Source organism: Chelonia mydas, chromosome 22 (assembly GCF_015237465.2).
Source record: "Chelonia mydas isolate rCheMyd1 chromosome 22, rCheMyd1.pri.v2, whole genome shotgun sequence".
Classification (NCBI taxonomy): Eukaryota; Metazoa; Chordata; order Testudines; family Cheloniidae; genus Chelonia; species Chelonia mydas.
This window is the reverse complement of record NC_051262.2, coordinates 7,951,708-7,978,833: the sequence shown is the minus strand read 5'-3', so window position 1 is coordinate 7,978,833 and position 27,126 is coordinate 7,951,708. Positions and strand designations below refer to the sequence as shown.

General features: G+C 45.9%; 1 protein-coding gene across 8 annotated transcripts in view; it reads right to left on the bottom strand.

Moving 5' to 3' along the window:
* NTM (neurotrimin) overlaps positions 1-27,126 on the bottom strand; it is a 682,503-nt gene that overhangs the window by 356,311 nt on the left and 299,066 nt on the right. The window contains exon 1 of one of the 8 annotated variants that reach the window (XM_043533932.1): positions 13,032-13,050. The exons of the other annotated variants lie outside the window; for them this stretch is intronic. The gene's annotated coding sequence lies outside the window, so the exon portion shown is untranslated. Of the gene's footprint in view, positions 1-13,031; positions 13,051-27,126 lie in introns of those variants that run through there. 8 annotated transcript variants of the gene reach the window in all.

The window sequence follows — 27,126 nt, the reverse complement described above, 5'->3', positions numbered from 1 at the left end:
GTGCTTTCACGATGAACGGTTGTTCCCAACACCGCTGGGACTGGCCACTTTGCATCTTGCAGTCCCTGATGATGGAGATATGACATTTGAGTCCAAAAACACAAGGACAGCGCCCTACTGAATGTACCACAATTACAAAGCACACACAGGGAAATGGTCTAGATGCTCTAAAAGGAGGCTTTCTTCTGTCACATCAAGAAGAGAAGCAGTAAGATTTCTAGAATGATACCGGTGTCCTTGCTGCTTTGCGGACAAATGCAAATACACCCTATATACAATACAGGACAAAGTTGTCTATCAGTGTAAACTGGTGCAACTCCATTGACTGACACCAGCAGAAAATGCTCCAAATTGGCTTACTGTCTATGCTGCAATAGCTTGTGTATGTTAAATAACGAAACGGCTGGAAGTTCAAGCCCGGCACATTTAAATCAGAAATAAGGTACACATTTTTAACAGTGAGGGTGATGAACCATTGAAACAAACTACCATGAAAAGAGATGGATTCTCTACCTCTTGATGTCTTCAAAACAAGATCAGATGCTTTTCTGGAAGATGGGATTTAGTCAACCATAAAAGTTACTGGACTTAGTAAAGGAGAAACTGGAAGAAATTCTACAGCTTGTATTTTGCAGGATTTGGGAGGTCACACCAGATAATCCAATAGTCCCATCTGGCCTTAAAATCTATGAGTAAATCTCCATAAGAACAGGTTTCAGAGTAACAGCCGTGTTAGTCTGTATTCGCAAAAAGAAAAGGAGTACTTGTGGCACCTTAGAGACTAACCAATTTATTTGAGCATGAGCTTTCGTGAGCTACAGCTCACTTCATCGGATGCATACTGTGGAAATTGCAGAATATCATTATTATATACGTTATTTATATATATTATTATTTATTATTATTTATTTATTATTTATTATTTATATATAATTATATATATATTATATAAATAATATATAATAATATAATATATATTTAATATATAATTTAATAATATAATTATAATATAATTATATATATTATTATTTATTTATTATTTATATATAATATATATATATAATTATATATAAATAATAAATAATAAATAAATAATAATAAATAATAATATATATAAATAACGTATATAATAATGATATTCTGCAATTTCCACAGTATGCATCCGATGAAGTGAGCTGTAGCTCACGAAAGCTCATGCTCAAATAAATTGGTTAGTCTCTAAGGTGCCACAAGTACTCCTTTTCTTTTTTCTCCATAAGAAACTGTTCTGCTAAAATGTAAAACTTATGTCACAGAACCAAGATATGGAGCCTCCAACGTTTAAAGTGCCCAAATAAGTGACTTGACTTTCGGAGGTACTGAGCAATGAGTACCCACAACCAGTGGGAGCTTTAGTTGCTCGGCACTTGTGAAAATCAGGTCAAGTATTTAGGCACCTACATGCATGTTTAGGTGACTGTGCTCAGGCCTCCAGATTTGAAAATGGGGGCGCGGAACGTAGATGCCCAATTCTGTATGACAGACTTGGTGGGCTGATGTTGCTGTAAATATACATTTCTCTCTTTTTTTAAAACTACATTCCCTTGTGGTGCAATTAGGCCAAAGGTATTTTTGATCCAATTAGCAAGAGTCACTAGAAGTGAATGGAGCCCGGATGGGTGGCTAAGCACGCAGTTTATCTGGAGCTCCCCGACTCGAGGTCAGGAAAGCCCAATGTATATTGCAGATACTGGTCACCTTTTCACAGTGTGTGTAATACTGGCATCCTTAATCCAAGGAAAGAGCTAAGTGAGTCAGTTACTGAGTTCCCCTTAAATTTCTTCCCACAGATTAATGAATTGCTAAACAAGCAGACGCTCTCTCCCCATGCTGGGGCCAGATTTCACAGACCCTTACAGGGTTATTTGATTTTTCAAGATTGCAGCTTTATGGGGCTCCCACTGACTCCCGTGAGATAGGGCAATGCCATTGCCCCCCTTTTACAGATTGGGCACCAAGGCACGGACAGGCTAAGTGTCCTGCCTCTCATCATTTCACGGCTTCATTACGAGAACATCCTTCTCTCTGGTGTTGACAAATGCAGTCTTGCCCTGCTCTCATCCATTCAGGCTGCTGCTGCAGAGATCGGTCTCCTGGCCCCTCATTTTGGCCACGTCATGCCTCTCTCTGAATCCCTCCGCTGGCTTCCCTTTCTCCATTGCATCAGACATGAACTGTTTGATCTTCGCTGTCAAGGCCCTGCACAGCTCATCCCCCATCAGCTATCACCTCACTTTCACGCTGAGATGTCAGTTCCCACCACCGATCGGGATGCCAGCCTCCATTTGTTCAATTTTAACACACCCCCCTGCATAGATACTTCATCCTTCAACTCTCTCCTCAAAACTCTTCTTTGCAAGGATGCCTGCAATAAACTTGACACTGGTGAGGCTGCCGGTGTGTTGAGATGCCCATCATACAAACCAGTATTGTCTAATTTTTTCCTTGTGCTCCCGCATCTGTCTCCATCTGTTTTCTCTTGTCTTACACTTAGATTGTAACTGCTTAAGAGCAGGGAGAGTCTTTTTGTTGTGTTTGTACAGCACCTGGCACAACAGAATGCTGCTCCCTGACTGGGTATCCTAAGTGCTATGGTAATATAAATAATAATATTGATATACCTCCATTTCTTAGCTTTCAAACCCATCAGGGCAGGGACTACATTTTCATGTGTACAATGCCGAGCACAGAAATCCTGACTGGAACGTCTGGGTGCTTCCATAATCCAATTTTAAATAGGACTAATAATCCAACATTGTTTTCTGGTGCCCTTCTCTGAAGCAGCTGGCTGCTTTGGACCTGGAATACCAGACTAATCCTGTGTTCTCGGGGCCTGATTCAAAGCCCATTGAAAACAGCAGAAAAAGACTCCCAATTACTTGAGTGGATTTTGGATCAGAACCAACACGAGCACAGGGCGACCAGACAGCAAGTGTGAAAAATCGGGACGGGGGTGGGGGGGGGTGTAATAGGAGCCTATATAAGAAAAAGCCCCCAAAATTGGGACTGTCCCTATAACATCGGGACAGTTAGTCACCCTACATGAGCATCTGAACTTGACAAAAGCTCCGCATTTTTCTTGATTCCCCTGATCACTAGGCCCATCCAACCCAACCCAACCCACCTTGTCATGGGCTCTTGCTTGGACATAGAGCTATTCTATAATTGATACCTCTTCACCAGCTAACAGAGAGTGGCACATCAATCCAAAAAGATTTCTGAGCTTTAATTTTAAGATTTAATTTTAAGATTTCTAGCCTTAATTTTAGCCCTTCAATTGTAGGAAAGACTGGTCTGAGTCAATTCCTGGAAACACAGTTCTCTTCCCTACCGGCCCATCTGCCCCAAGCGCATTCGAGAGCAGGAGACGAGGAGAGAGAATGAATGAATCCGCAAGCTCAGGCCGCGTGCTGGAACCCTTGACACATCACCACGAAGGCGGCAAGATTAAAATACAGTCACTTAATCCCCTCCAAAGCCTCTTAAGCATTTATATCAGGGTCAGCTCAGTCGGTGCTTAGTCAACCTGCCTCTGAAAAATATCCCAATTTAGACCCTTCCGGCTTCCTGTCAAGTCGGCTGCAATGAGGCACAGGATCAAAGACGGTGGGGGGGCTGAGCGGGGGTGGGTGTGTGTGTGTGTGGGGGGGCGGTATAAAGCAGTGTAAGTCACTCTCTTTAGATAGCAGCACCCTTTTTAGCCTCCTCCCCGCTCCCATCCCTTCCCAGAATTCTCTTGGGGCCTATTCTGAGCAGGATTTTACTCTTCATTTCTCTGACCTCACGGAGTTTCCCTGAAAGATAACCGGTCAGATTCCTCCCAGGAGTACGTCCACTGGCTTCAGTGCAGTCACAGCAGGGAAAAATATATCCCAGGGGGCTGTCAGGCGGTTTATGCAGGGAAGGTAGGCTGCTAGCTAGGGAGAAGGGAAGAGAAGTTAACCCCTTACAGAAAAGTCTGACAAAAATCCTTGGTTTCATCCCTACTTTTCAACCAATCTACAGACAGAATTCCCTGTTGCGATCCCAGCAATGGAATTCTATTGCGGGCGGGGCAGGGAAGCGTTCAACCCCCCCATTCTTTAGACCAGATTCTCCACTCCACTGAGTCCCCTTTACACCACTTGAGTAACAAAATGTGGACTGAAAGCAGCCAGAAATGCTTAGTGGAGAATTTCCTGCAGTAACAGAGCAGGATCCTTTACCAGCCCCACTCCCCACCCATGCTCTAAGGGAAGAAAGGGGATACATCCAGGCTGGGGTGCATGATGCAGTAGAGATCTGCATAGTCTGATCCTGTACTGGAGGGGAATTGTTGGGATCAGGTGACCCAGGATCCGGTAACTGCCACTGGCTCCCTGTACACCACCCTCCTTTGCACCTGGTTGCAGAACTCTAGGGTGATTTCTCTAGAATCCTATTGGTTTCATCCCGGTTTATTTTTAGAGAAGCCAGCGCAGGGCATGGCTCTAGCAGGACCATTGCAAGACACATGGAGAAGAGCAGGGCTGAGGGCGGGGATTGCACTTAAGCTCATTTGAAAAGCGGCAGCTCCCAAGTCCACCTTTTTGACCAATGTTTTTTGTGTTGATTTGTTTGGGACCTTCCTCCCCAAGGAGCCTCATGTGAGTCGCAAGGACAGCAGGCAGCATCGTGGGTAATTCCCCTCCTTGATCAGCTGCGGGCTCACAGACCTGCCAACGCAGGTATAAATAGTCTGTAAATAGCTCAGAGTAGCTGGGGAAAGGAAGGGGCCTATGTGGCTAACTTAGGTCTGATCCAGTTCTCACTGAAATCACTGGGCGCCTTTCCATTGATTGCACTGGGCAATGGATCAGGATCTTACAGCTTCTGTAACTCACTCCAGCTGGGCCTTAATGAGAAGCTCAGGTAGAAGCTACAGCTGACACGTGAGATGATGCCCCAACTCCTAAGCAGGACAAGCCACAGAGAACATCGTAGATCAGCAGCTGTACAATCTGCACTGCTTTTCCTTTACAAAGCTTTCCATGGGGGTAAGCTACAGGCCATTCCAGGAACCATCTCGCTCCCTCAGCTATGCTGCTCCAGCACACAGCCCATGCCTAGGCCCCAAGGTGCTGGAGGTGGAGCCTAAGTTCTCAACCACAGGCCCATGGACCCCTAAGGAGGTCAAGAAGAGTCTTGTTCTTGTCATCCTCTGTCCACACCTCTCCACTACTGCATTCGCCTAAGAGGAGGGGCGGAAGGAAATCTAACAAAGGTAGCAGCCCATGATTGAACCCGGCGTGGGGGCAGGGGAATTAACGGCGCTTCTAGCCCTTCTCATCTATGTGCAGTACCTGGATCCTGGTGTTACATGTACTTGGGAACTGCTGCCTGCAGAGATTAGATAAGAGCTGGACTAGAAGATAGATGCAACCATGTCAAAAAATGGGACTGGAGAATGAAGAGCAAAGCAAGAGTCCTGCTGTCCACATGAGATGGAGAGGAAGAAAGAATGCTCATCTTCCTGCACACCTGACCCCAACACACACCTCTCTCCATGTGAGTTCAACTAATAATCATAGAATATCAGAGTTGGAAGGGACCTCAGGAAGTCATCTAGTCCAACCCCCTGCTCAAAGCAGGACCAATCCCCAATTTTTGCCCCATATCCCTAAATGGCCCCCTCAAGGATTGAACTCACAACCCTGGGTTTAGCAGGCCAAAGCTCAAACCACTGAGCTATCCCTCCCCCGCCCTCACGCTCTAATGCCTCACGCTCTAGGAGAAAAGGGTCAAAGGAACCATGAAGTTGTGGGGCTGATTTAGAACTGAGATTGGTGATGTTGGAGTGATTCCAATCCAGGCACCTCCTCCCCGCTGCCCTCCCTCTCAGTTTTTTCCCCCTCTATGAAAAGTTTTCTGGGTTGTGAGGGAGACATTCGGAGGGTATGTGCGTGTTTGGAGGGGAAGAAAAGTGTTGAAAGAGAAAGGACAGTTCCTGTCCCAGCAGATGTGGCTTAAAAAGTCTGCAACACCGAAGAAACTCCAAAGCCAACGAAGACCCAGCCCTGCACTCCTTTTGTGTACAAAACTATTGTGGTAAATGGGCCTACACATTTACCTTCAAGAGCTCAACTGTAAAAAATACATGAAAGTTCATAAGGTGTCACAGTAACCTACAACAACAAGTGTTGGTGGGAAGAGAGGTGTAAGGGAGGCAGAAAGACTGAATTAGTCCAAACAGAAAGACCAACTGACAGAACAAAAGGACAGTGTTAAGATCATGCTTGGTAAGAAAGAAAAATGTAGAACCAGAAATCTGAGCACCAAAATCGGTGTGTGGGAAACTGGGCCTAACTGTTGGACTAAATAATGAGGGGATGGGCATATTCGGCCTGCCAATCCCTTCTGGGGTCCTTAAAGAAAGAGATTCTGGGGGAGAAAAATTGAAGCAAGCTTCGCCATCCTGGCTGCCACCCGCACTGTCTCCTGGGACCCTGGGCCTTCATTGGCCTACTCCCGAGAGACGTCCTGACCAGAACTGGTCAAAGAGGGGGATACAGATGACACTGGCACCTCCACCAGCTCCTGCTGAATCCCAACCACTGCCTGAGATGAAACAGGAATGAACTTCAACAACCCCTCCAGCCCATGTCAACCAACGTCTTGTCTTTTCCCCCCAAAGGAGACTAATCACTGTCTAGCAGACTGTCAAAGAGGGGCTTTTTTCCCCTTCTCTCCATCTAAGGGGAAGGGGAAGAAGTGATGTTGTTAACATGAAAGCCATACTTACTACTTTACATTTGAAGTGTTTTAACCGTTTTTCCTTCTTCTCGGTCTTTAATAAAAGGATTTTTAATGGTGGGTTTGCCATGGTACTAAGTAGGTTGACATCCCTGCATTCCAAACCCCGAACCTCACTGAACACTGTTTAATGGTGAGCAGCGACTGGGTTAGGCGAACGCTTTTGGCCTATATATTCCATCTAAATAAACACAACACCCGCCAGTGGAAGGTCTGAATGCACAAGGAACATGGGAAATGAGGCCTAACACAATCCGCCGCCCTAGTGAGTAGTCACCTCACTCCAGCAATAGTGCCTCAGCTGAAAAAAAGCCAGGAAGGGGATGTCCTAACGGGGCTTGGAGAATATCCCTGCAGGTGGAAGCGGAACTACTCAGGCCTAAGAGCTCGTTCTGCAAGGGGCTGAGCAATTCCTGGATTCACGGTGAGCTGAATGAGGTTCTTCTCCAGAAGTTGGTAGCAGCATGCACCTTACAGGACCGAGATCTGAAGGAGCTGATCAAATTAGGTGCATGCGTATAATCTGTAGGTGTGTGAATGTCACCATCTTGGTTGACAACGCAGGGATTGAACCAGGAACCGCCCGAGCTAAAAGCCTGAGAGCCTAGGCTCTGTAACATCTCTATGGACTGGCATATGGGAGGACCTGTAACACACCAGTGGGCTATATATGCATGTGTATAGCAACACACACAAGTGTATATAGGCGAGTGTGTGCATATCCCCGCCCCCCACAGCTACCCCCTCACACACAGACACTCTGCAAAGCCCATATGCTCCCCACAGCTGTATTTTAACGTTCCAATACCAGGGTCAGAGAGAATCTTGCCGTATCCTTCTTCTTATCTTCCCGCCGCATACCAGCACTGTCAATGCCATCGGCAATTTTACATGTAAATGAGCCCATCCATCACTCCCTACTCTGCAGCACCTCACTTCCAAGCCTGCCGTGAAGTTACACCATTAAATCTCCCGGCTTTACAATATACATCATGACATATTTGACATCAATCAGCTGTGTCAGTCTGCTCTCCGCAAACCATAAACTTGCTCTGCATTCCAGTGCCGCACACGGTGATTAAAACCTTCCCAGGCTAGTTTCCTGATTACGGTGATGAATGACTATTCAGGCCTTCCGACTCGCTGTTCAGCCATCCTCTCCTGATCATCCTCACACCATCTGAACCCCACCCCTATTTTCTCATGTGCAGTACGCACTCCTCTGTCAAGCTTGCCAATCAGCTGTCTTCTGAGCCATCTCATCCATCCTTCCTATGGTCAACCTTAAGAGGCATGCACTTCTACTGTGCCTCCAGCTACCAACTTGTCCTTCAAAGTAGCTGCTGATCCACCTTTGTCTCTCTCTCTCGAGTCATTTAGGAAAAGCATTAGGGACCATATGGACGGGAGGGACCATGCTCTGGCTGCAGGCACGTGGGCCAGTTAACTAAGACTAACTTTCTTTTTTTTTTTAAAAAAAAAAAAACAAAAACCATTGGTGCTTCCACATCCATAACCCGGATCCTGCAAAGACTCAAACATGTGACAGGTTTCAGTGGTTGCCGTGTTAGTCTGTATCAGGAAAAAAAGTGGAGTCCTTGTGGCACCTTAGAGACTAACAAATTTGTGAGTATCTTTATGCACCTGTGAATAGTTCCACTGACTTCAAGAGGACTTCTCATAGTGAACTGTTGGTGTAGGATCAAGGCCTTAACATCTAAACGCACGTGCCTCGATTTTCAGAACTGAATACTTGATAATCCTGTTGACTTCACTGAGACCAGGGGCTGCTGAGAACCTCAGTCCCTTGGTTTTCCAAATTTTGGCCTAGATCTTTAGGAAAGAGATTTCCCCTACCAAAAGACAAAGAAAATGGGGGAAAGTTCATTCTGTTCTGGGCCAGTTCAGACCCCAGTAATTCCCATTTTCAAAAAAAAATTTTGAACACTCAGAAGCAGATGAAATACGTCATTGCCCATGTGGCTTGATTTTATTTTACAGCCAAAGTACTTAACAAAATTTTTGATTTTTTTTAATTTAGAATTTCTTTTGGCTGGAGGGCAAAAATCATTTTGGATGAAAATGGGATAATTTCAGCTCAAAACCATCTCCATATTTGAGCAAAATCCCAGGCATTTTTGGTGAAGGCTCCCCCCCCCCCCCCCCCAGTAAATTGGACCATGTGTGAAAGTTCAAAACTAAAAGATGAAACCCTCAATCTGAGGTTTTAAAGTCTCATTTCAATTCCCCCCACCCCCACTTCCATAGACCTCTTAATATGTATTTCCCCATGTCTAGTTCTGGTGGTGTTCCTATGTTGAATACAGTCCATTCTGAGCACATCCCCTTGAGACTATAACATAGGGAACTCACTGGGCCCTGAAGATTTCTGATCATGAGCCCCATCTCCTCCCTGTGAGGTAGAACACAGATAAAGATAAAAGCTCTCCGTCTTTCCAATGGCTTCTATGATCATTTCTCTTTCAAACCAGACCATTCCACCACCTGATCACCAACACTGTCTAGATGAAAGGGGTGGTGCATTTGGGTCATAGATTACGCAATCCATTTCAAATCATTAGTGAGCAGCTTAGGAAAGAGATATGGAAATTGTCAAGTGGCATGAAAATAATGAGACAGGCAGAGTGAGGCAGAGACAGAAGAGGCATGGGAGAGAGGGGAAAAAAAATGTGTGCCTCACTTTCATTCTTGGGAGATCCATAGAGGAATGTACCCTCCTTCGGCGCAAGATGAATGGGCAGCTGTACAGGTTATGAGTGAGGCTGATTTGCAGATCAATAAATCTGTGTCAGAGACCCCATCTGGAGGGAGTTTTAATTTAAAGAAAAGAGTGATGAATGAAGAAAGCCAATAAATCAAAAAGTTGTGTATTCACATAGGCATTAGCCTTCTATCAGTGCGAACAACTGCACTGAGAGGAACAATAGGGAATGGGTTTATTGGCCCGGCAGTGGTAACAGGGTTTTGGAGCCAGGGTAGGGAGGGTTTCTTTCACAATAGCCACCCAATACTCTTTCCATCACAGGGAACAAAGAGAAAGCCCAGGATTGACTTCTATGCTGCTATCAAAAGTCAGTGGTATCACTAGGAGACAGCTCTCTCAGATCAAAATCAGGAAGAGTATGCTTAACAAACAGCATAAAACCAAGGAGATTTCACAGGAACAAATGCAACAGAGGGATTGACAAGAAGATTGGAATTTCAGAGATAATCTGAAACCTCTACATTCAAAACACTGACTGTCGCTCCAAGGAAAACTTCAAGAGACGTGTTTCAACATACTACTCTCTCTTAAATTTCTCCTCTTCTTTATTGTGGGCCTGATCGCAAGCCCACTCAAGTCAACAGAAAGATTCTTACTGAGAAAAGGGATGATCCAGTGGTTAGAACACTAGCGTTGGACTCTCGAATGCTGGGTTCAAACCTCTATGTTATGACAAACAGCCTGTGTGGTCTTGGGCAAGTCACTTGGGCAGCTGAGGCACAGAGAGGCTATCCGTACAATGGGGATGAGAGTGCTGCCCTACATCACAGGGGCATTGGAAGGATAAACCCATTAAAGAGTGAGGTGCTCCCATGGGCTTTGGATTTAGACCCTTCCTTCACAGAGCCAGATTCCCAGTTGATATAAATAAGCATGACTTCTTTGATGTTTGAATGTGGCCCCGGTTGTCTTTCTAGCTGTGAATCTCAGGGGACTTTACAGGAGTTTAATAAGCAGAGAGGATAAAGAAAATTGGGAATTCTGCAAAAAGTTTAAAAGGGAACACTTTTTTTGCGTCTTTTGAAAAAATCCAGATGATTTTTTCCATTTTTTTTTTTGACAAAACGATTGAAAACAGCCAACAAAAAATTACATTTTGAGTCAAACCAAAACATATCGAAACAACTTTTACTGGATATCTGGTTTCCTTCTCCCTCCACCGCCTTCCCACTACAAAAAAAGGAGCGGAAATGAAAAAAAGGCAGAATAAAGACACCAATTTTTTCTTTTGATTTCATTGGATTCTAAAGATATTTTTTATTGTTTGCACGGTTATAGTGAAAACTCAGAAACGGTCAAACAAACATTTTCAGTGAAACAAATTCATATGGTTTGAAAAGCTTTTCACTGGGAAAAAAAAAATGGGTTGATAAGTTTTGTGCTGCGCTCCGAACATTCGCCACACTGGTGAAATAGAGAAGTGCTCAATTTAGAATTCACTGACAGGGAAACTAAGCCACAGAAAGGTAAAGACCCGCCTTTTAAAAAAATGGCTTCTGATATGGAATCGGATGCAAGATCTGAGTGCCCAATTTAAACAGCTAGGGCCTGACTTTCTCTCCAGCTACGATGCTCAACCTCTCTGGAAATGACGAAACTTTTGTCAAGCAAATTTTCTGATGGAAAACGGAAAAATGTTTTTAAATGAAAAAAATGTCCCAAGCAGCTTGACGGAGCATCCCCAACTACAGCAGAAGTCAATGGGAACTGCAAGCATTCAGTACTGCTACTAAGCCCTAAATGCCTATGGTCAGGCAACCAAAAGCTGAGATACTCAAAATTAAAGAAAAGGAGGACTTGTGGCACCTTAGAGACTAACAAATTTATTTGAGCATAAGCTTTCATGAGCTACAGCTCACTTCATCGGATGCATACAGTGGAAGATATAGTCTGTATCTGTAAAAAGAAAAGGAGCGTGCATCCGATGAAGTGAGCTGTAGTTCACGAAAGCTTATGCTCAAATAAATTTGTTAGTCTCTAAGGTGCCACAAGTCCTCCTTTTCTTTTTACGGATACAGACTAACACGGCTGCTACTTGAAACCTGTCAAAATTAAAGGTCACTCCTGAAAACTTGAGCCTAAGTGATGTGTCCAAGATGGAACAGAGTATATTTGGCAGAGCCGGGCATTGGCACATGCTGTCTCTCAGTTCCTTGTGCTTATTGCTAGAAAACTCTGTCAGTTTCTCAAAAGCCAGAGTTTTGATTGCATCCAGAGTGCTCATCATTGTGTGATCCAGATGCCCAAAGAGGTCTTATTCTCCTGGATGGCCCAACCTCATTTTGAACCTCAGAACTCTTGAATCCTAAAGTCCTGACCCAGCAAACGTTCACACACACACTTAACTTGGAAATCTAAGGGTCTACGCATGTGCATCAAATGAAGAAGCATGCAAATCAGGGTCTACGTGAATATCATACGTCTGCACCAACAGCCCATCTGCCTTACACTTAAAGTTATTCGGTTTCCTTGTTACTGTCACGGAATACACGCAGATAGTTCGGGATAAAAAAATCTGTACTCTGTGCATAAAGTTGCAACACAGCATGACTTCATTTCTTAAAATCCAGAAATCTAACACATAACAACCAATTACAGAGAGAGACAGCAGACTCTCACCTAAAGGCAGAAAGACACAGCTCTTTGCAGATAACCCAGATCCCACCTTTCCCCATAGAGCCCCTAGCCTGCCAGCACTAAAAGGAAATACCTTACAACTTAAAGTGATAGCTTGTAATATTAACACAGCTTTCAATACACCACAATTCTGCTTCCCTAAATGTCTCTCCAGCAATAACAAATGGGCTAAGGAGAGGGAAGAAGGAATGCAGCATAGCTATTTGTTAATTACACAGAACACTAATAGGTCTTGTTGGTCAGTCCCCTATCGTGGCAGAGTCTTTGCACAGGCTTCTGTGGATTACTGTGTAATTATATTTACTGGAGGCTAAACTAAGCCCCATGTCACCTGCACTTGGGGATGTGGGTGTTAGAAGACAGAAATAATCATATACTAGCCTTTAATAATATAACACCTATTATATAACAATCTGGTTACTACAGGATATTTACCAGCTAGTTAAATGGTTGACAGCTGCCACTGGATGAGGTCTAGTTTTACACATTCCGCCCCCCATTTTCAAAAGTGACTAGCAATTCTGGATGCCTAAACTGAGATGCTCTGAAGAGACCCGATTTTCAGAGAGTGATAGCTCAGCACATACTGCAAATCTTTTTACTTTAAGGGGTCTCACGTTGCCCATCGCCCCCTCCGACCCCAAAAATCAAGGTATCTGAAATCAGTCGGCTTTTGAAAAACGGGGACATGCGTATTTTAAAATTGCTCGAGCTGTGTTACTAATGTCAGCTCAGATTATGGAATCGGAAAGCACTTGTAAAATCCAATTTACTTTTCACTACACACACTTCGGCTTACTTTAGTTTTCACTTTACTCGGATTGGTGGAGGCAAGGATCACTTTCAGTTGATTAACAACAACATTGTGACTTTCAGACCAGCAGCCTTTCTGACCAGCGGAGGATTTCCTGTTCTGCAGGGTGATTTTGTTTAATAAGATTGTGTTCCTGAAAAAGAGAAGACACTTCATTGCTACAAACAGGATCTCAGGGCTCCAGAACTTCACAGTCATAGATCTCAGAGTATCTTACAAAGGTAAGGGTTATTATTGAGCACAGCCTCAGCCCGCCAATTCCACAGAAGCAAGACACTCTTCAAGAGCACAGATGGAAAAAGTGGTAGAAGTGCTTTAAGGTACCCAGGGCCTCCTAGTAAATCAATGGTAGTGCTATGAACACAACACGTCTGCTGAACCCCAGACCGAATCCCTGTCCTCCAGATCACACTTTCCCGACCTCAATCCCCTCCATTCCCCATTTGTTAAATAAGGTTAATAATTAGAGCTGGGCGGAGAAAAGTAATCCCGTTTGGCAGAGGATTTTGGTATTTCAAAATTTGGTTTCACCCGACTCAGAATGAAAACGGAACATTTTAAAATTCTGCCGGCCTGACAGATGGATTGACCCAGAACCACAAGCCCTGGACAGCCTTGGGTACCCGACTCCTAGGCACTCTGGCAAGTGAGCTGCTGAGGAGCTAAGCAGGAAACCAGGCACATTTTGAAACCTGCCTGCCAGGCAAGGCTCCCTCAGAACCCTGCCCGGGTACCGTCAGGACTGTGCTGAACTCAAACTGTCTCCATGAAATGTTCTGATTACAACAGATTGACAATTTCCAATGAAAAATGCCCTGGTCTTGTTTACTAAGGTTGTGAACTCTTCAGGGCAGGGTCTGCCTCTTCCTATGTGTATGTACAGCCCCTAGCAGGAGGAGGTCATGGTCTTGGATTGGCCCTCTACGTCTTAAGGTAATATAATAAACCGCAAGTCTGAGAGTTGCTCTCGTAATTCCTCAGTGTAAGAACAGAAGGTAGGAGATATTTGTGGAATAAATGGAATAAAAGGAATAAAATGTGAAATGTTTCTTTAAAAAAAAAACAACCTGTCATTTATACAGCAGGCGTTGGAGGCTGCCACCTTACCAGAAAATGATGTCATTTGTGAAACTAGCCTCCAGCGCTAGGCTGAGAAAATGCTAATTTCAATTCGAACTTTAAGAAAAAATAATGATGTTCCCCAGTTTCCCCTTGGTGACAAGGGCCTCTTCGCTCCTGAACCTACAGACTGCTGGGCTGAGCAAAACAACAACAGGGCATTGTTAGCTTCGCTCCGTACAGAAGGTATTTGAGGCACAGGGCGGCTACGCTGCTTGCCCAGGGTCATTCAGGAAGTCAGTGGCTGCGTCAAGAATAAAAGGTTGGTCAACGTCCAGTGAAGTGAATGGGAATCTTCTCATTAGCTTCACTGGGGGCTGGATCAAAACTTTGACTCCCAGACAAATGCTCAATCTGCGCTGGAAATTAAAGAGTGACTAAAATCTCTCCTGTCAGAGCAAACTGTTTCTACATAGGACATTTCACATGCTGTTTCTGGGCTCTGGGCAAGAGACAGAGATGGGAAGGGCGAGGGCTTGACGGAAGATACAGGGCAGAGTTTGGATGCGAAGTTAGCCAATGTTTCTGAAACTTAGAGGTGTGATGGGGTGCCTGCCCCACACTGGGCTCTAAGGGGTTAATAAAGCCCTAGGGAGGCTTTGCAGGAGGCAGCTGATCAGAGAAGGGCTGAAGGGACAAGCCAATCAGGGCCAAGCAGACCCATATAAAAAAAAGAGAGCTGCAGGGCAGGAGGAGGACCGTTCTCTGCTGGGAGCCCAACGAGGAAGGACTGTGTCTCTGGAGGAGAGAGAACTCCCAGCACCCTGGACAGAGCAGTGCTGCAAGCAGGGACCGGGGGAGCGAGAGAGAGCTCCTGGCTGGCTGCTGGGGTTTGCAGGCTGAGGCCCTGAGGCAAGGGCAAAGAGGATGCTGTGGCCATGAGGAAGTGACCAGACAATTTGCTGCAGGAGCCACTAAGGGCAGTGACTGAACAGTGGACTGCAGGTCACCCGGAAGGGGGGGGGGCGCACAGTGTGTGCCCCTGAAGAGGGCACCACGGTCCTTGGAGACGTGGGTCCCAGAGCAGGAGTGACAGCAGCGAGGCACCACCCACAGGGGACAAACGAACACGCAGAACTAATTCCCAGGAGAGCCAGCAGGAGGTGCCAGAGTGGTGAGTGAACCCCATTCCAGAGGCTACTGAGAAAAGGAGACTCAACAGATGAAGAACGATGCAGTAAAGTAGAAACCTGATCAAGAGGCATTAAAAGTCTTGCTACATTCCAATCACAATAAGCTGTTGCCGATCTTCCTTTCCATCCCCATCTCAGCCCTTTTGGGAAAGTCAGAAGAACTTAGTCAGCTATATACACAACAGAAAGCCTTCCAGTCTTACACACCTTTCCATTCATCTCTCGATCTCAGATGGTCTAGCCCACAAAGGCTTTTACATATTTTGCATTCAATTACAATACCCCTTTACGCAGACAGGGAAAATGGTTCGGAAATTCTGATCAGGATCCTTAGTTGAACAACCTGGATTCCCCTGCAGTTCATTGATCTGTTTCTGCTTCCTGCCCTCTCAGCACAGAGCCTTTGTTTTGAAGTTCACTGGCTGATAACATTCCCCAAACAGTAAGTAGCTGAAAAACCCTAGAACCTTTTGAGGCTAGAACTGCTCCATCAAAGAACCTCAGTCGTATTTGAATAGTTAAGTCAACTATTGCAAATAGGGCAAAGCACTGAAGTTGGACAGTGACTAGAGGTTGGTGGCTGTGAGATTAGAGGCAACTCAGCAGTTACAGAGGACTGTCCTTTAAGAGGAAGTTTGGTTTTAGAGTAAGAGAGTTAACTTGTGGAACTCACCCCCACAAGATATTATTGAACAAAAGGATCAACAACAAGGTTCTGCATGAATGTGTAAAAGCACAGCCTTTGCAAAGGGGCCTGGATGGGTCAGCGGACTGGTGCTGTCCCATCCAACGTTACCAATTCAAACCCAGCCTGGGTCAGTAGTGAATGAAAGTTACCACCATCAGATAGCTGGGAGGTGAAACTGCTGGCCTCTGTGACCATGTCCCACATCACAGAAACCCAACAGTACCATTGGCATGAATGGGCACTGTTCAGCAGAGAGGGCAATGGGTGATTGGCCCTGGAGACAGAATTTCACAGGCATCCCTAGAGAAGGGTCCTTTCATGTCAGGGAGAGAAACACACTGACTCTTGGGATGGAGAGCAGCTTACGCTGCCCAGCTAGGGATGTTCCAGGGAGAAAGGGCACTTCAATCCCCAGGGCTGTCAATGCACCATCTTCCACTAGCTAAGATGAAGACAACAAAGGCCCATCAGTTGTGATCAGGGAGGCCTTCCCCTGCTATGACATCAATCTAGTATATTAGGGAGTGCAGGTGGATTATGTGTATGTCCGTGCCACCTTTCTGTACCTCCTACCCAGCACTGTACTGGGGAGAGGGCTGCAGCGAGTACCCCGAGTCGAGCGGTGCCATCCAAGCCCAGTGGATATTCTGAGCTACGAGGCCTGGTGTTTTCGCTCTTTTCCCTCCCATTTGATCCATTATTCCCCTGTCACCAATGAACCGCGCTGGCTCCCTTGTCAGAATCGTCATCGTTAGTGGCGTCACCTTACATCAGCTAACGAGACTCCTGCTTGACCCACGCTGGCCCGACACCTCCTCCTGGGGCTGTCGGGAAAGAGTTTTCTTTCTAATCAAAACCAAAGGCTTTGAGGGAAAGGCAGAGAGGAGAGATGGAGGAAACCTCTCTTTACCAGCTTTCTGGGTCATCATATAAAAGGATCATGTAAAAAGAGGTCAGATAAGTATTTAATACATGTATTATCTCTGTTGTTAATTTCACTCTTCCTTTTTAACCCCTAATTGAAGGCAAAAAAACCCCAAACCCCAGCTTTATCTCCTTCAAATTGCTTTGCTGATCCCTTTTAAGAAGGTCAGCACGGCTTGCAAGATGATGCTTGCCATCAGCGGCTCAAGGCGGATCAGCTGCACACTTCTTCCCGAGGAGCCCAGCGTGAATCGGGTTACCTCTTTGAACTGAGCTCCTGAAGGCACGAACTCAAGGCCCTGACAATAGGTGATCACTGTAGACCCAAGGGTGCTTTTCTCAGGAGTGAGCAGCAGCTGAATTCTAGCGTGGGTAAGGCCTTGTCTAGTGGAAATGTACCCCGAACATGGAAGAACACCCCCAGTTTGGACGCAGTTAGAGCAGTATAACAGCGCCTATACCAGCATAGCTCTTGCTATAAACTATAATGGTAGAAGGCACCTTTGAATGGGTATAAATGGATCTGTATTAGGGCTTGTAGTGGTATAATTACCATGGTAAATAAATCCAGCCCTGAACTAACATAGAAAACTAACTGGCATCACGTTCAAATGTAGACCAGGCTTAAATTATGTTAATCAGGACAAGCTCCCTGCTGCCTTGCTCCTTATCTTGTCATTTATGCCTGTGGAAAGTGGATATTAGAGGATGCCATTCCGTTCCGGTAGCAGTTTACATACACTTAGCACTGTTATAAACAGCCACACAAGGAGGACCGGGCCCTCTGTGCAGCTCCCTCTTGACATATCCACAAAAAATGACAGTTACGTACATTGATTAGTTTTCCTTCTTCCCCTTCCAGGCCTGCACTGCGGTGTTGCTATGCACTGTTAAACAGCTGCTGCATTCCACACCAGAGGTGGCTGCATCAGCGGCAGGCGACCTGATCCCCAGGGACAGATTTTGTAATCAGTGTGTTGAATGCTTCGTGATTTTGGAGTGATTGTCAGTTATCTGTGTCTCTTCCTCACTTCCATCCTAATTCTCATTAGGAAGCAGGTGCAAACATATAGTTTCCATTCTCTCATATATCATGGAATTCATTTTGGTTCATGTTCTCTTTCACACACACACACCTCGGCTCACCAGCCATCTTTTAACAGTTTACAGCTCCACGGAGGAATGTTACATGATGTTGAGCCAGATGCAGTAAGAAGCTGAGCAACACAAGCAAGATGCTGAGAGTCAGAGCTTCACCGGATGCAAGTCATGAGTGCTTCATTGAGTTCAGTGCAGCGAATCTGATTCACATCAGCTGAGGACCCCTTCCCATGTACCCTCAGCCCAGTGGCAGGAGGGGACATTTGGCTCTTTTTGGCTCACAGACACATTTTTGGCCCTTGTAACCAATGGCCTGTTACAGAGACACATAAACAAGGCCAAGAAGGAAAGGCAAGCCGTCCACTTGTCATCATGTGGGGAGACAAAAAAAAAAAAAAATCCCACACCGCAGGCCTTCTCACACTGCTGTCCTTAAAGAGCCAATAAACTAAACATCCTACTCGCAGAGCATTCAGCGCCTCTCTCACTCACCAACATTAGGGAACCCACAATATATATCAATGTATATATATATATTATTTATAAAAAAAAACTATATTAAAACATTAAAGTTGCAAAGCCAAGTGCTCAAAAGTTAGGAACTGCCAGAATTAAGGATGCCCATGCAACCTTAATTCAGCCCCCTCGTACAGATGCATTATGATACAGTCTTTAATGACATGATCACATACTATTTTTCCCCCACAGGACCCTTGCCTCGTTCAGTGCACAGCATGGATGGTGTTCACTTAATGAGCTGCTATTCCGTATTTTGTTGCATCCTCATTGTTCAGTGTGGCCCCAAGCTTGATTTAATCACACACCATTCAAAGCCTGCTGTGAAGACCAAATTATTTATTTTCTCTTGGGCCTTTCTATGGCATACACCTCTACAGTATCTGACTGCTTCCCAGTCACAGTGAATGTGTCTTCACTGCACCCCTGTGAGATGAGGGGCTATTATTATCCCCATTTTACAAATAGGGAACTGAGAGAGAGATTAAGGTCCAGGAACACAACACAGCAGGGAGTGGAAAAGAGCACTATATCCAACCAACACCATGGGGGTGGGAGTGGGGGATTCCAAATGACCCACAGGCACCACTGAAATTAACATGGAGCTCCCGCTCATAGAATCTGACATACAGGACCTGTCTTTTACTCTTTGGATAGCAAAATACTGCGATCGCTCAGGCCCTCTTGCTTGGTAAAGCAGTCCACCACCACAACTGCTCAACTTCCAAGCTGCCCAGGATGCAAAGAAATTACCATCTCATCTCTCTATCGAGCGGCTGTGGGGATTTTAATACCCACAAGGGGGTCTAGGCCTTTAGTTTTCTCTCTCACCTGAAAGGCAGCAGTTCACCCCACTGAGGCTCAGCACTGCATCTGAAGGAGCAGCAGCACCCTGCCGAATTATTTCTGCAGTTCCCAAGTGCTCCGTAGAAGTCTCCCTTCCAAGCACCAATCTGACCTAGCATTGATTAGCGAAGCAGATTCACTCCTACCAGAAGGCATCACAGATGCAGGCAATAAACAAGTAACTCTGAATTTAGCGACCTGTTCTGAATTTTGCTGTCAGCACCTAAGCATTTGTAATACCTTCCCTTTTTATACCTCTCTTACAAAAGGGGTTGCCATGATAACAAGACCATGCTTTATCAACAAGAGGGGGATCGCTTACATATACAACCCGCTCACCCCCTCCTAAAAATCCTTATGTCACTCGAGAGTATTGAGGAGCAGAAATTGTGGCAATTTACTGTAACCACAATCAAGCGCCCAACTTTCCGAGCTCGCAGCGGGCCCTGCTATTAATTCCAAACACTTGTGTGGGAGCCGGGATTCCATTAGAGGGGCCAATTTCAAGTCCATTTCCCTGATAAACAGACAGGAGCCAGCTCCTAAATGGGGCTTGATAGATTTGATTAGGGCAGAGTTTTCACAGGTTGTGATTTCGGCAAGGGAAATTGCTGTTTGATGTGCAAGCGAAAATTGCACTTGAAATCCTCTTGTGATGGAGTGGGGGCAGGGGAGAGATGATGGAGCATCTAAACACCTAGCCAATTACTATCATCTAGACGGCACGGTCATCAAGCTGTCGCGCTCAAGAAAATGGACATGCAGGGGATGCTGCCGAGAAGCGCTGCGTTAGAGGAGCTGAAGGGATTAGCTGCCGTGAAAACAAAATGTTATTTAAACAAGGCATAACAAAATCCAACTCGCTCCTCCGGGCTGGGGGACAGGTTGGCAGAGTTTCCTCCATTTTATGCATGCTAAGCAAGAAGCAGCCAAACTTTGAGGGATGCTTCTTTCTAAGTTCCTACTCCTGAAGCGTAGGGAGAAAAGAGGGTGGGTGGGGGGGTCTCTCCCTCATGAGTAGCACAAGTGTCAAAGGCTGGCAAAACGTGCCCTGCTGTCCTCTTTAGTGGCTGAATCGTTAGAGGATAATAGCCTATTATTGTTGCCGGCTCATGCCGGCTTCACCCACTATGCTGCTCAAAGTCCCAAGCACAAACTTTGCTGCTGATCCATGCAGCTGCTGAGCCGGTCCTCCTAGCCACCCATGATGGATGGTTCTGGGATGTGTGCGTGAGGTCCCACGCATCTGACTCCATATGCCAGTGGTGGCCATAAGTCATCCCAGACAGACACACATGTACTTGTACCAAAGGCACGGCTACAGGGAATGTTAGCACTTGGGGGAAGCGACTGCCGTTTTGTTCTGCGGTTGTACAGCTCCGAGCACAAAATTAAGGGCCAGCCTTGCCATCAGGGGAGAACCAGTTCTCCCAGGGAGCAGCAGCCTTCTGCCCCATGAGGCCTGGCTAGAAGTATCCAAATGGAAGTTTATGGGCACTTGTGTGTGAAGATTTGTTAGTTGTCACCAATTCAGCTCTAAAATACGTGTCTTGGAGTCCACATTCTGCCCTTAAATGCCAATGACCGGTTCTCAACAGGAGGCAATACGAAGCAACGCTGCATAGCAGTTTAGGACAGGGAGTAAAACTATATCCAGCTGAAGGAGCCCTGGGGAGAAGCTGTGATCTAGTGAGGAGGGTACTGGACTTGTGTTCTATTTCTGGATCAGACCTGCTGCATCTCCTTGGAAAAGTCACATTCTTTCCTCGTGCCCCCTCTCCTTTGTCTATTTAAACTGCCAGCTCTTCGGGGCTAGGGCAGGGACTCCTGCTCCTGGTAGTCTCCCAGTCACCTCTGCTCCCTTCCTGGAGCCGCAGGCTTCTCTGAGCCCTGATGTCTTGCTCCAGGCACCCACCACAGGTGCCAGCTCCACTCCACTGCAGCTTTCCCCCCCACAGCCATTCTCAGTCCTTCCTCCAGCTGCTCACTAGCAGTTCTTTATAGGCCCAGGGGTAACCCAGCCTTCCTTAATTGGCTCACCTGCTCTGGTCCAGGGACCAGCTACCCTGTGACAGGTCTCAGTGCGGGCACCACTGTAATACAAATAGGAAGGATTGTTGGGGTTGTAAGACACTCCCAGTTTTTGGTTCACTTTGACGAACCGAGAAATCACTTGGCTCTGCAGCTGGGAGTTTTAGATTCATGCAAACTCCAGAACCCCTGAGTAAGGGCTGGGGAGGGGGGGTGAACTTTGGGTTCCTTTTTGGCTTTCCCAGCAAACCTGGTTCTGACATCCCCTCCAATGGATCCTCATCCCGCATGAGCACTGCCGCCTAACACAAGCAGGTGCCTGGGAAATGACCAGGTCATGTTCCATTTCAGACAAAACCCACACCCCGGGCTGCCCTGAGCATTCCCTTCACGCGGTCCCAGATAAAACCCAACTGACCATGTACAGCAACAACCCGCGCTCCCCGTTCAAAAGCAAGCTGCCTCCCTGACGTTGCCTCTTCTTGGAAACAGCGGTAAATCCCCTTTGACAGGGACAGCAGGGTCAGACTTCCCGCCTACCTAACTAAACAGCAAAGGATGAATATTCATTTCAGCATTACCTCCCATGTCTGGCCAGCCGGGCGGGCTGCATTAAGACGAGTTCTCCAGAGAATTTTTTTTAAGTCTATTTTTGTTTCATTCCCAAGAAGCACAGCCTCGACTTTTTGGAGCAATAGTTTACTTAAGGGACGTTAATTAATTCTCCCAGACAATTTAAGTAGAGCAAAGATGCCATTCTGAATCCCCAGAACCTGGAAACAGCTGCCTTCTTCCATTCTGCCTCTGCCAGAAGCACACACCTGAGTCCTCCAATGCCCCAATTCTGTAGGGCACATGCCTGATTTACACCCGTGTGTAGCTCCAGTTACTTCAAGGAGGCCACTCCTGTGTTAAGAATCTTGCTGAACTGGGTCCCAAGTACAATGTAATTTAAAGTGCACCAGTTCCCTTGGCAACTAAACATTACCGTACCTCAGTCTTTGCAGCCACCCTTCTTAGCAATACAGGGAGTAATGACAGCTCAGTATGCACCGTATCTAGCTACCAAAAGCAAAACTGGACAGCGTTTAAGTGTTGGCATTGAAGAGATAAAATTCAGCTGGGTAGGTAAGGCTAATTCTATGTACCATTTCGTGATGGGAGTGCTCCACTCACCGCTAGTCTTGCGCCTCCTCCTGGCCAATCTGGGGATTAGCTCATCAGGTTCACACCCCTTCCTATGGTTGCATGGACTCACTCTGTCACTTTCTTTGGTCTGCAGCCCCTCTCACTCCTGGAACCCCAGGGTCCTCTTCATGACTCAGCCCTCCGGCCAGGTCATTCAGTGCTCTCCCCTTCTGGCGTACCAAAGTCTTTTAAAGTCTCTCTTCACACTGACAGTCTCAGGCAGTCTTCCCATTCACTGCCCCATTGTGCCACTCCCTCAGTGGCTGGTAGGGGAACCCAGGCTTGCCCTCTACTCCGGGTTCCAGTCTAGGGACCCTCAACCCAGCAGTTCTGGGCTTTCCTCTCCCATCCCTCACTGCTCCTTCCCTGGACTGCTTCCTGCCACTTCTGGTTCCTTGCCTTACTCTGGGTGTACCAGCTCAAAGGCCTCTTCCCAAGGAGTAACTGTCCTTTCCCAGGAGCCGCCCCGGTCTGTTGCCAGCTTCCTGCCCCCCGTCTCTGAACAGCTGAGCCTGCTTGCAATCAGTTCCCTGCTCCCTGGCTCTTCCTCCAGGTGCAGCCTGTTGAGTTAATAGGCCTGCCTGGCCACTTTAACTCCTACCAGTCATGTGTGAGGTGGACACCCCATCACACACTTACATCCCATGTAAGTGTAATAATGCCTTGCTTTATATCCAAATGACTCAGAGAACTTTATAAAAGATCTCATTAAACCCCATTTTACAGATTGGGAAACTGAGGAACAGCGCAGGAAAAACTTGTCCAATGCCACCAGCAGCAGACCCAGGAATAGAACAGAGCTCTTCTAAACTGCAGTCAAGTCCTCCATCCCCTCCCAGCCCCACTCTGCTGCTATTGCCCATGCTGAAGGCCCAAATCCATTAGCTCACTGTTTGATGAGGTTGTGGGGGTCTCAGTTCAGATGCCAGCAGACATCTTACCTGTGTGATATTGTGCCTCAGTTTCCCAACCTGGACAACAGGGAAAAGAGTGCTTATTCATCACTGAAATCAGAGGATTAAAAAGCACTAAAGATCCCCACCCCCATACCTCAGCTTTAAACAGAAGGATGTTTTCTCTCACAAAGCTGAAGTGTTAAACTCCTGAGAAGTTTTGACAGGTGTTAGAACAGCAGCATTCATTATCAGTTTTGCTCTGTTTAATGCTCTTTGCTCCTGTGTTCCTCCCCAGGGCCTGGTTTACTCCTCCTCAGAAATCTCTCTGACTTCAGCACATCTTAACCCAGTAATTGGGATCATGATGCCCCTAAGGAAGAGCATCTTTATCTTCCCAGGCCCCCCATCTGTGCATGTGTCACTCACAAATTTGCATTCTTTAAATGCCCCAAAGACTGCACTCCACACCACAAGCCACCTCTCCCACCCCCCACCACCAGGATCTAAGGGGATAACTAATCTAGTTTGTTATGGTGACAGCAGGCTTATAGAATCCGTTTTATTACATGGGGCAATAAATTACCACCAAGTCTGTAATTAATTAGCTGATTCTCACCTCAACCACATGAAACCTTTGGCTAACTGTAGAGTATTTTCCTCCGGAAATGTGTGATTGTGATGTACCTGATGAAGATGTTCTGTGTCTCTCTCATTTTCCATACCCACCACAGCCCTGATCCTGCAAAGAATTATGTGCCCATGTAACTTTATGTTATTGGGCTTCTAGTGTGCGTAAAGTTAACCATGAGTATAATTCTTAGTGAGATTAGGGATGTGTGAATAATAGGAAATTAACATTTCAGTCAATTCGTTGTGTCTCGGATCATCTGCAAACAGATCCTCCCCTATATTCATTCTTCATAATTATGCAAACAAAATTTTTCTCAACTTGTGCTTAGGTCATGGCTTGCTATTTAAGTTGTGTTGCTCAGCAATTTAAAACTGACTTCCAGAGGGTGCTTGATTATGCCAGGTGTAAGAAGAAATGCTTTTTGTGAACATTCACACTACTGAGTCATGAATCATCTCAGGGATACTGAGAATACGGGAATGTCAACGTCATCCAAGCAAGCTCATGGAAAAATCAGAACTAATGGAAAGTATGTTTTCACTCTTTGCCTGCACTGTCCCATGTGGGAATGTCCATCATATCACTACGCCTCTGATCCTCCCTTGCCTGAACCCAGGGTCAGAGATGTTTAGATTATAGACAGCTGCCATCAGAAGCATGATTTCATTTTATCGCACCAGTTTAAGGGCTTGTATCTCCTCTGCCCTGTAACTTGTGCAAAGTGAGTGCAAAGCACTACCAGGCTCAGCCTGTGACAAATGTAAAGGAGCACACCAGGCACAAGGCTGGGGAGAATCAGGGCCACAGGGTATTTCTTGCTGCTCAAAAGGTACCAGGTTGACATCCCTCAAGATCAGAGCCCTCTATTCATCAACAGAGCAGGCATAGCAAGGCAACAGCATTTGCTGCCTAACTCTGCACCTCCTTCACTTCCACCTCTAACCCAGAGGGACAACTTCTAGGGGAGGAAGAACAGAGTAGTCTCCATCCCCTTTCATGCCTTGAGCTCTTTGCTGGCAAAAGAGGGCGTGAACTGTGTTATTGGCTTAAATGATGTCTACACATCTACTAAGATCTGGAGTGAGAGTCCCACCCCTCCAAACTTCTTTCACAATAGCCATTGAGCAGTGATTGGTCAGTAAACAGAAACATGTTTTAATCCTTACTGTGCTGCTGATAGGATCCCAGGAGAATCACTCTTGGGTTTTTACTTTAATAGCACTGTATGAGCCTTTACTGGTAATTACACACAGCGGGAAATTCACCTCTGTGCAGAGGGGCTACCACAAAGCCTACAGAAGAGAACCATGGTCTCAGAGCTCCAAGTACCCCCAGGGGAAGAGATGCTGACCCCCTGCACAGGGGTAGATTTCACATACAACTGGGATGAGTTCACCGCTTCTTTCTGGAGCTTCTGTCCATGGTGCTGAACTGACTGGCCAACCTATGAAACCTCAAACTATTTGGTTACATCGGACAGTCTGTTTGATTCCCCAAACCACATGACCATTTCCCTCAAAGAGAATATTTTCTGTAGTAACTGGATGCCTGTATAGTTTCACTAGAAAGGCTTTCAAAACACTGCTGAAATGTTACACTGCCTTTTTATTGCTGGGACAACAAGCTCTGTGGACAAGGTAGATTGCATAAGACTTCTCGTCCCGGTTCCCCTCCCCCTCAAACAGAAACTGTAGGGAAGGAAATAACATTTTCCTTCTTTTGAACTGGGCTTCCAAAGCAAAAGCAAAATCAGGAGGAAAGAAGTTCCTGTGGTAAAGACAGTAGACTAGACTACAGGAGAGACCTAGGGTCCATTTCTGTCTGGGTGAACTTGGGCTAGTCATTTACTCTCTCTGCGCCTCAGTTCCTCATATGTAAAATGAGGCTAATACTTCCTTTGTCTATTTAGATGGTGAGCTTCCCGGGGCAGGGACTGCCTCTCATGACATGCACATGCAAAACTTAGCACAGTGGCACCTTGATCTCAGCTGGGGCCTCCAGATTCTGCCAAAATGACAACCGTATTAAATTCATTGGTTTCCACAGATCAACAACAACAAAAACGAGGCATCAAGAGGAACTTTTAAAAGATTGCCTCAGCTCTTTTTTCAAAAAGAAGTTGGCATTATGCAAACACACACTTTATTCCATACAAAATGGATGTGAGCGTGTTTTGTAAATTATAGATTAGCTAGACGTGATCCCTCACCAAAGAGACCGAGGCAGAGTTACAAAGCTAGCTGCGTTTCAACAGAGCTCACTGGGCAGCAGGTCAAAACAGTCATAACAGTGTGTTCTCGCTCTTTTTTTTTTTTTTGTTATTATTTCTACATCTGAATAACAATGGTTTGCAGTGTTGTTGCAGCTGTCCTGGTCCCAGGATATGAAAGAGACCAGGCAGGGGATGTATTTTATTGGACCAAATTCTGTTGCTGGAAAGTACAAGATATTTAGATCTGTGTAAGCTCAAATACTTGTACCTTGCACCAACAGAAGCTGATCCAATAAAAGCTATTCCCTCACCCCCCCCTTGTCTCTTTCAATAATAATAATAATAATGTCACTGACAAAGGAGGATGCACATTGTACAGGTCTGGTGTGTGAGGGGAGAAGACAGTAGCGCACGGGGAAGGAGAGGTCTAACACCATTGTTTTGCATCTCATACTTCTCTGGTTGCTCCTGGTTATTAACTGAAACAATATCTGGTGTAGACCTCAGTGTGTATGTTATACACAGAGCGGGTTTCTTGGAAGAGTTACTCAGAAGAACTGCTAGTGCCAGGCAGAACTCGGGACACAGACAAGGTGACCCCATCCCACCACCTGGGCTCATTGCATTTCAGGAGATATTCCAGTGCCAGGGCTCGGCAGGGTTAACATTTGTGCCTGCTGCTTCAAAGGTAGGGGAACGAGGGTGAGGAACAGGCCTTAGGGAAAAGCCGATCAAAAGCCGAAATAAATACATCTGATCAGCATAACCAGTTCTTAAGAAGTGCAGATTTTCTCT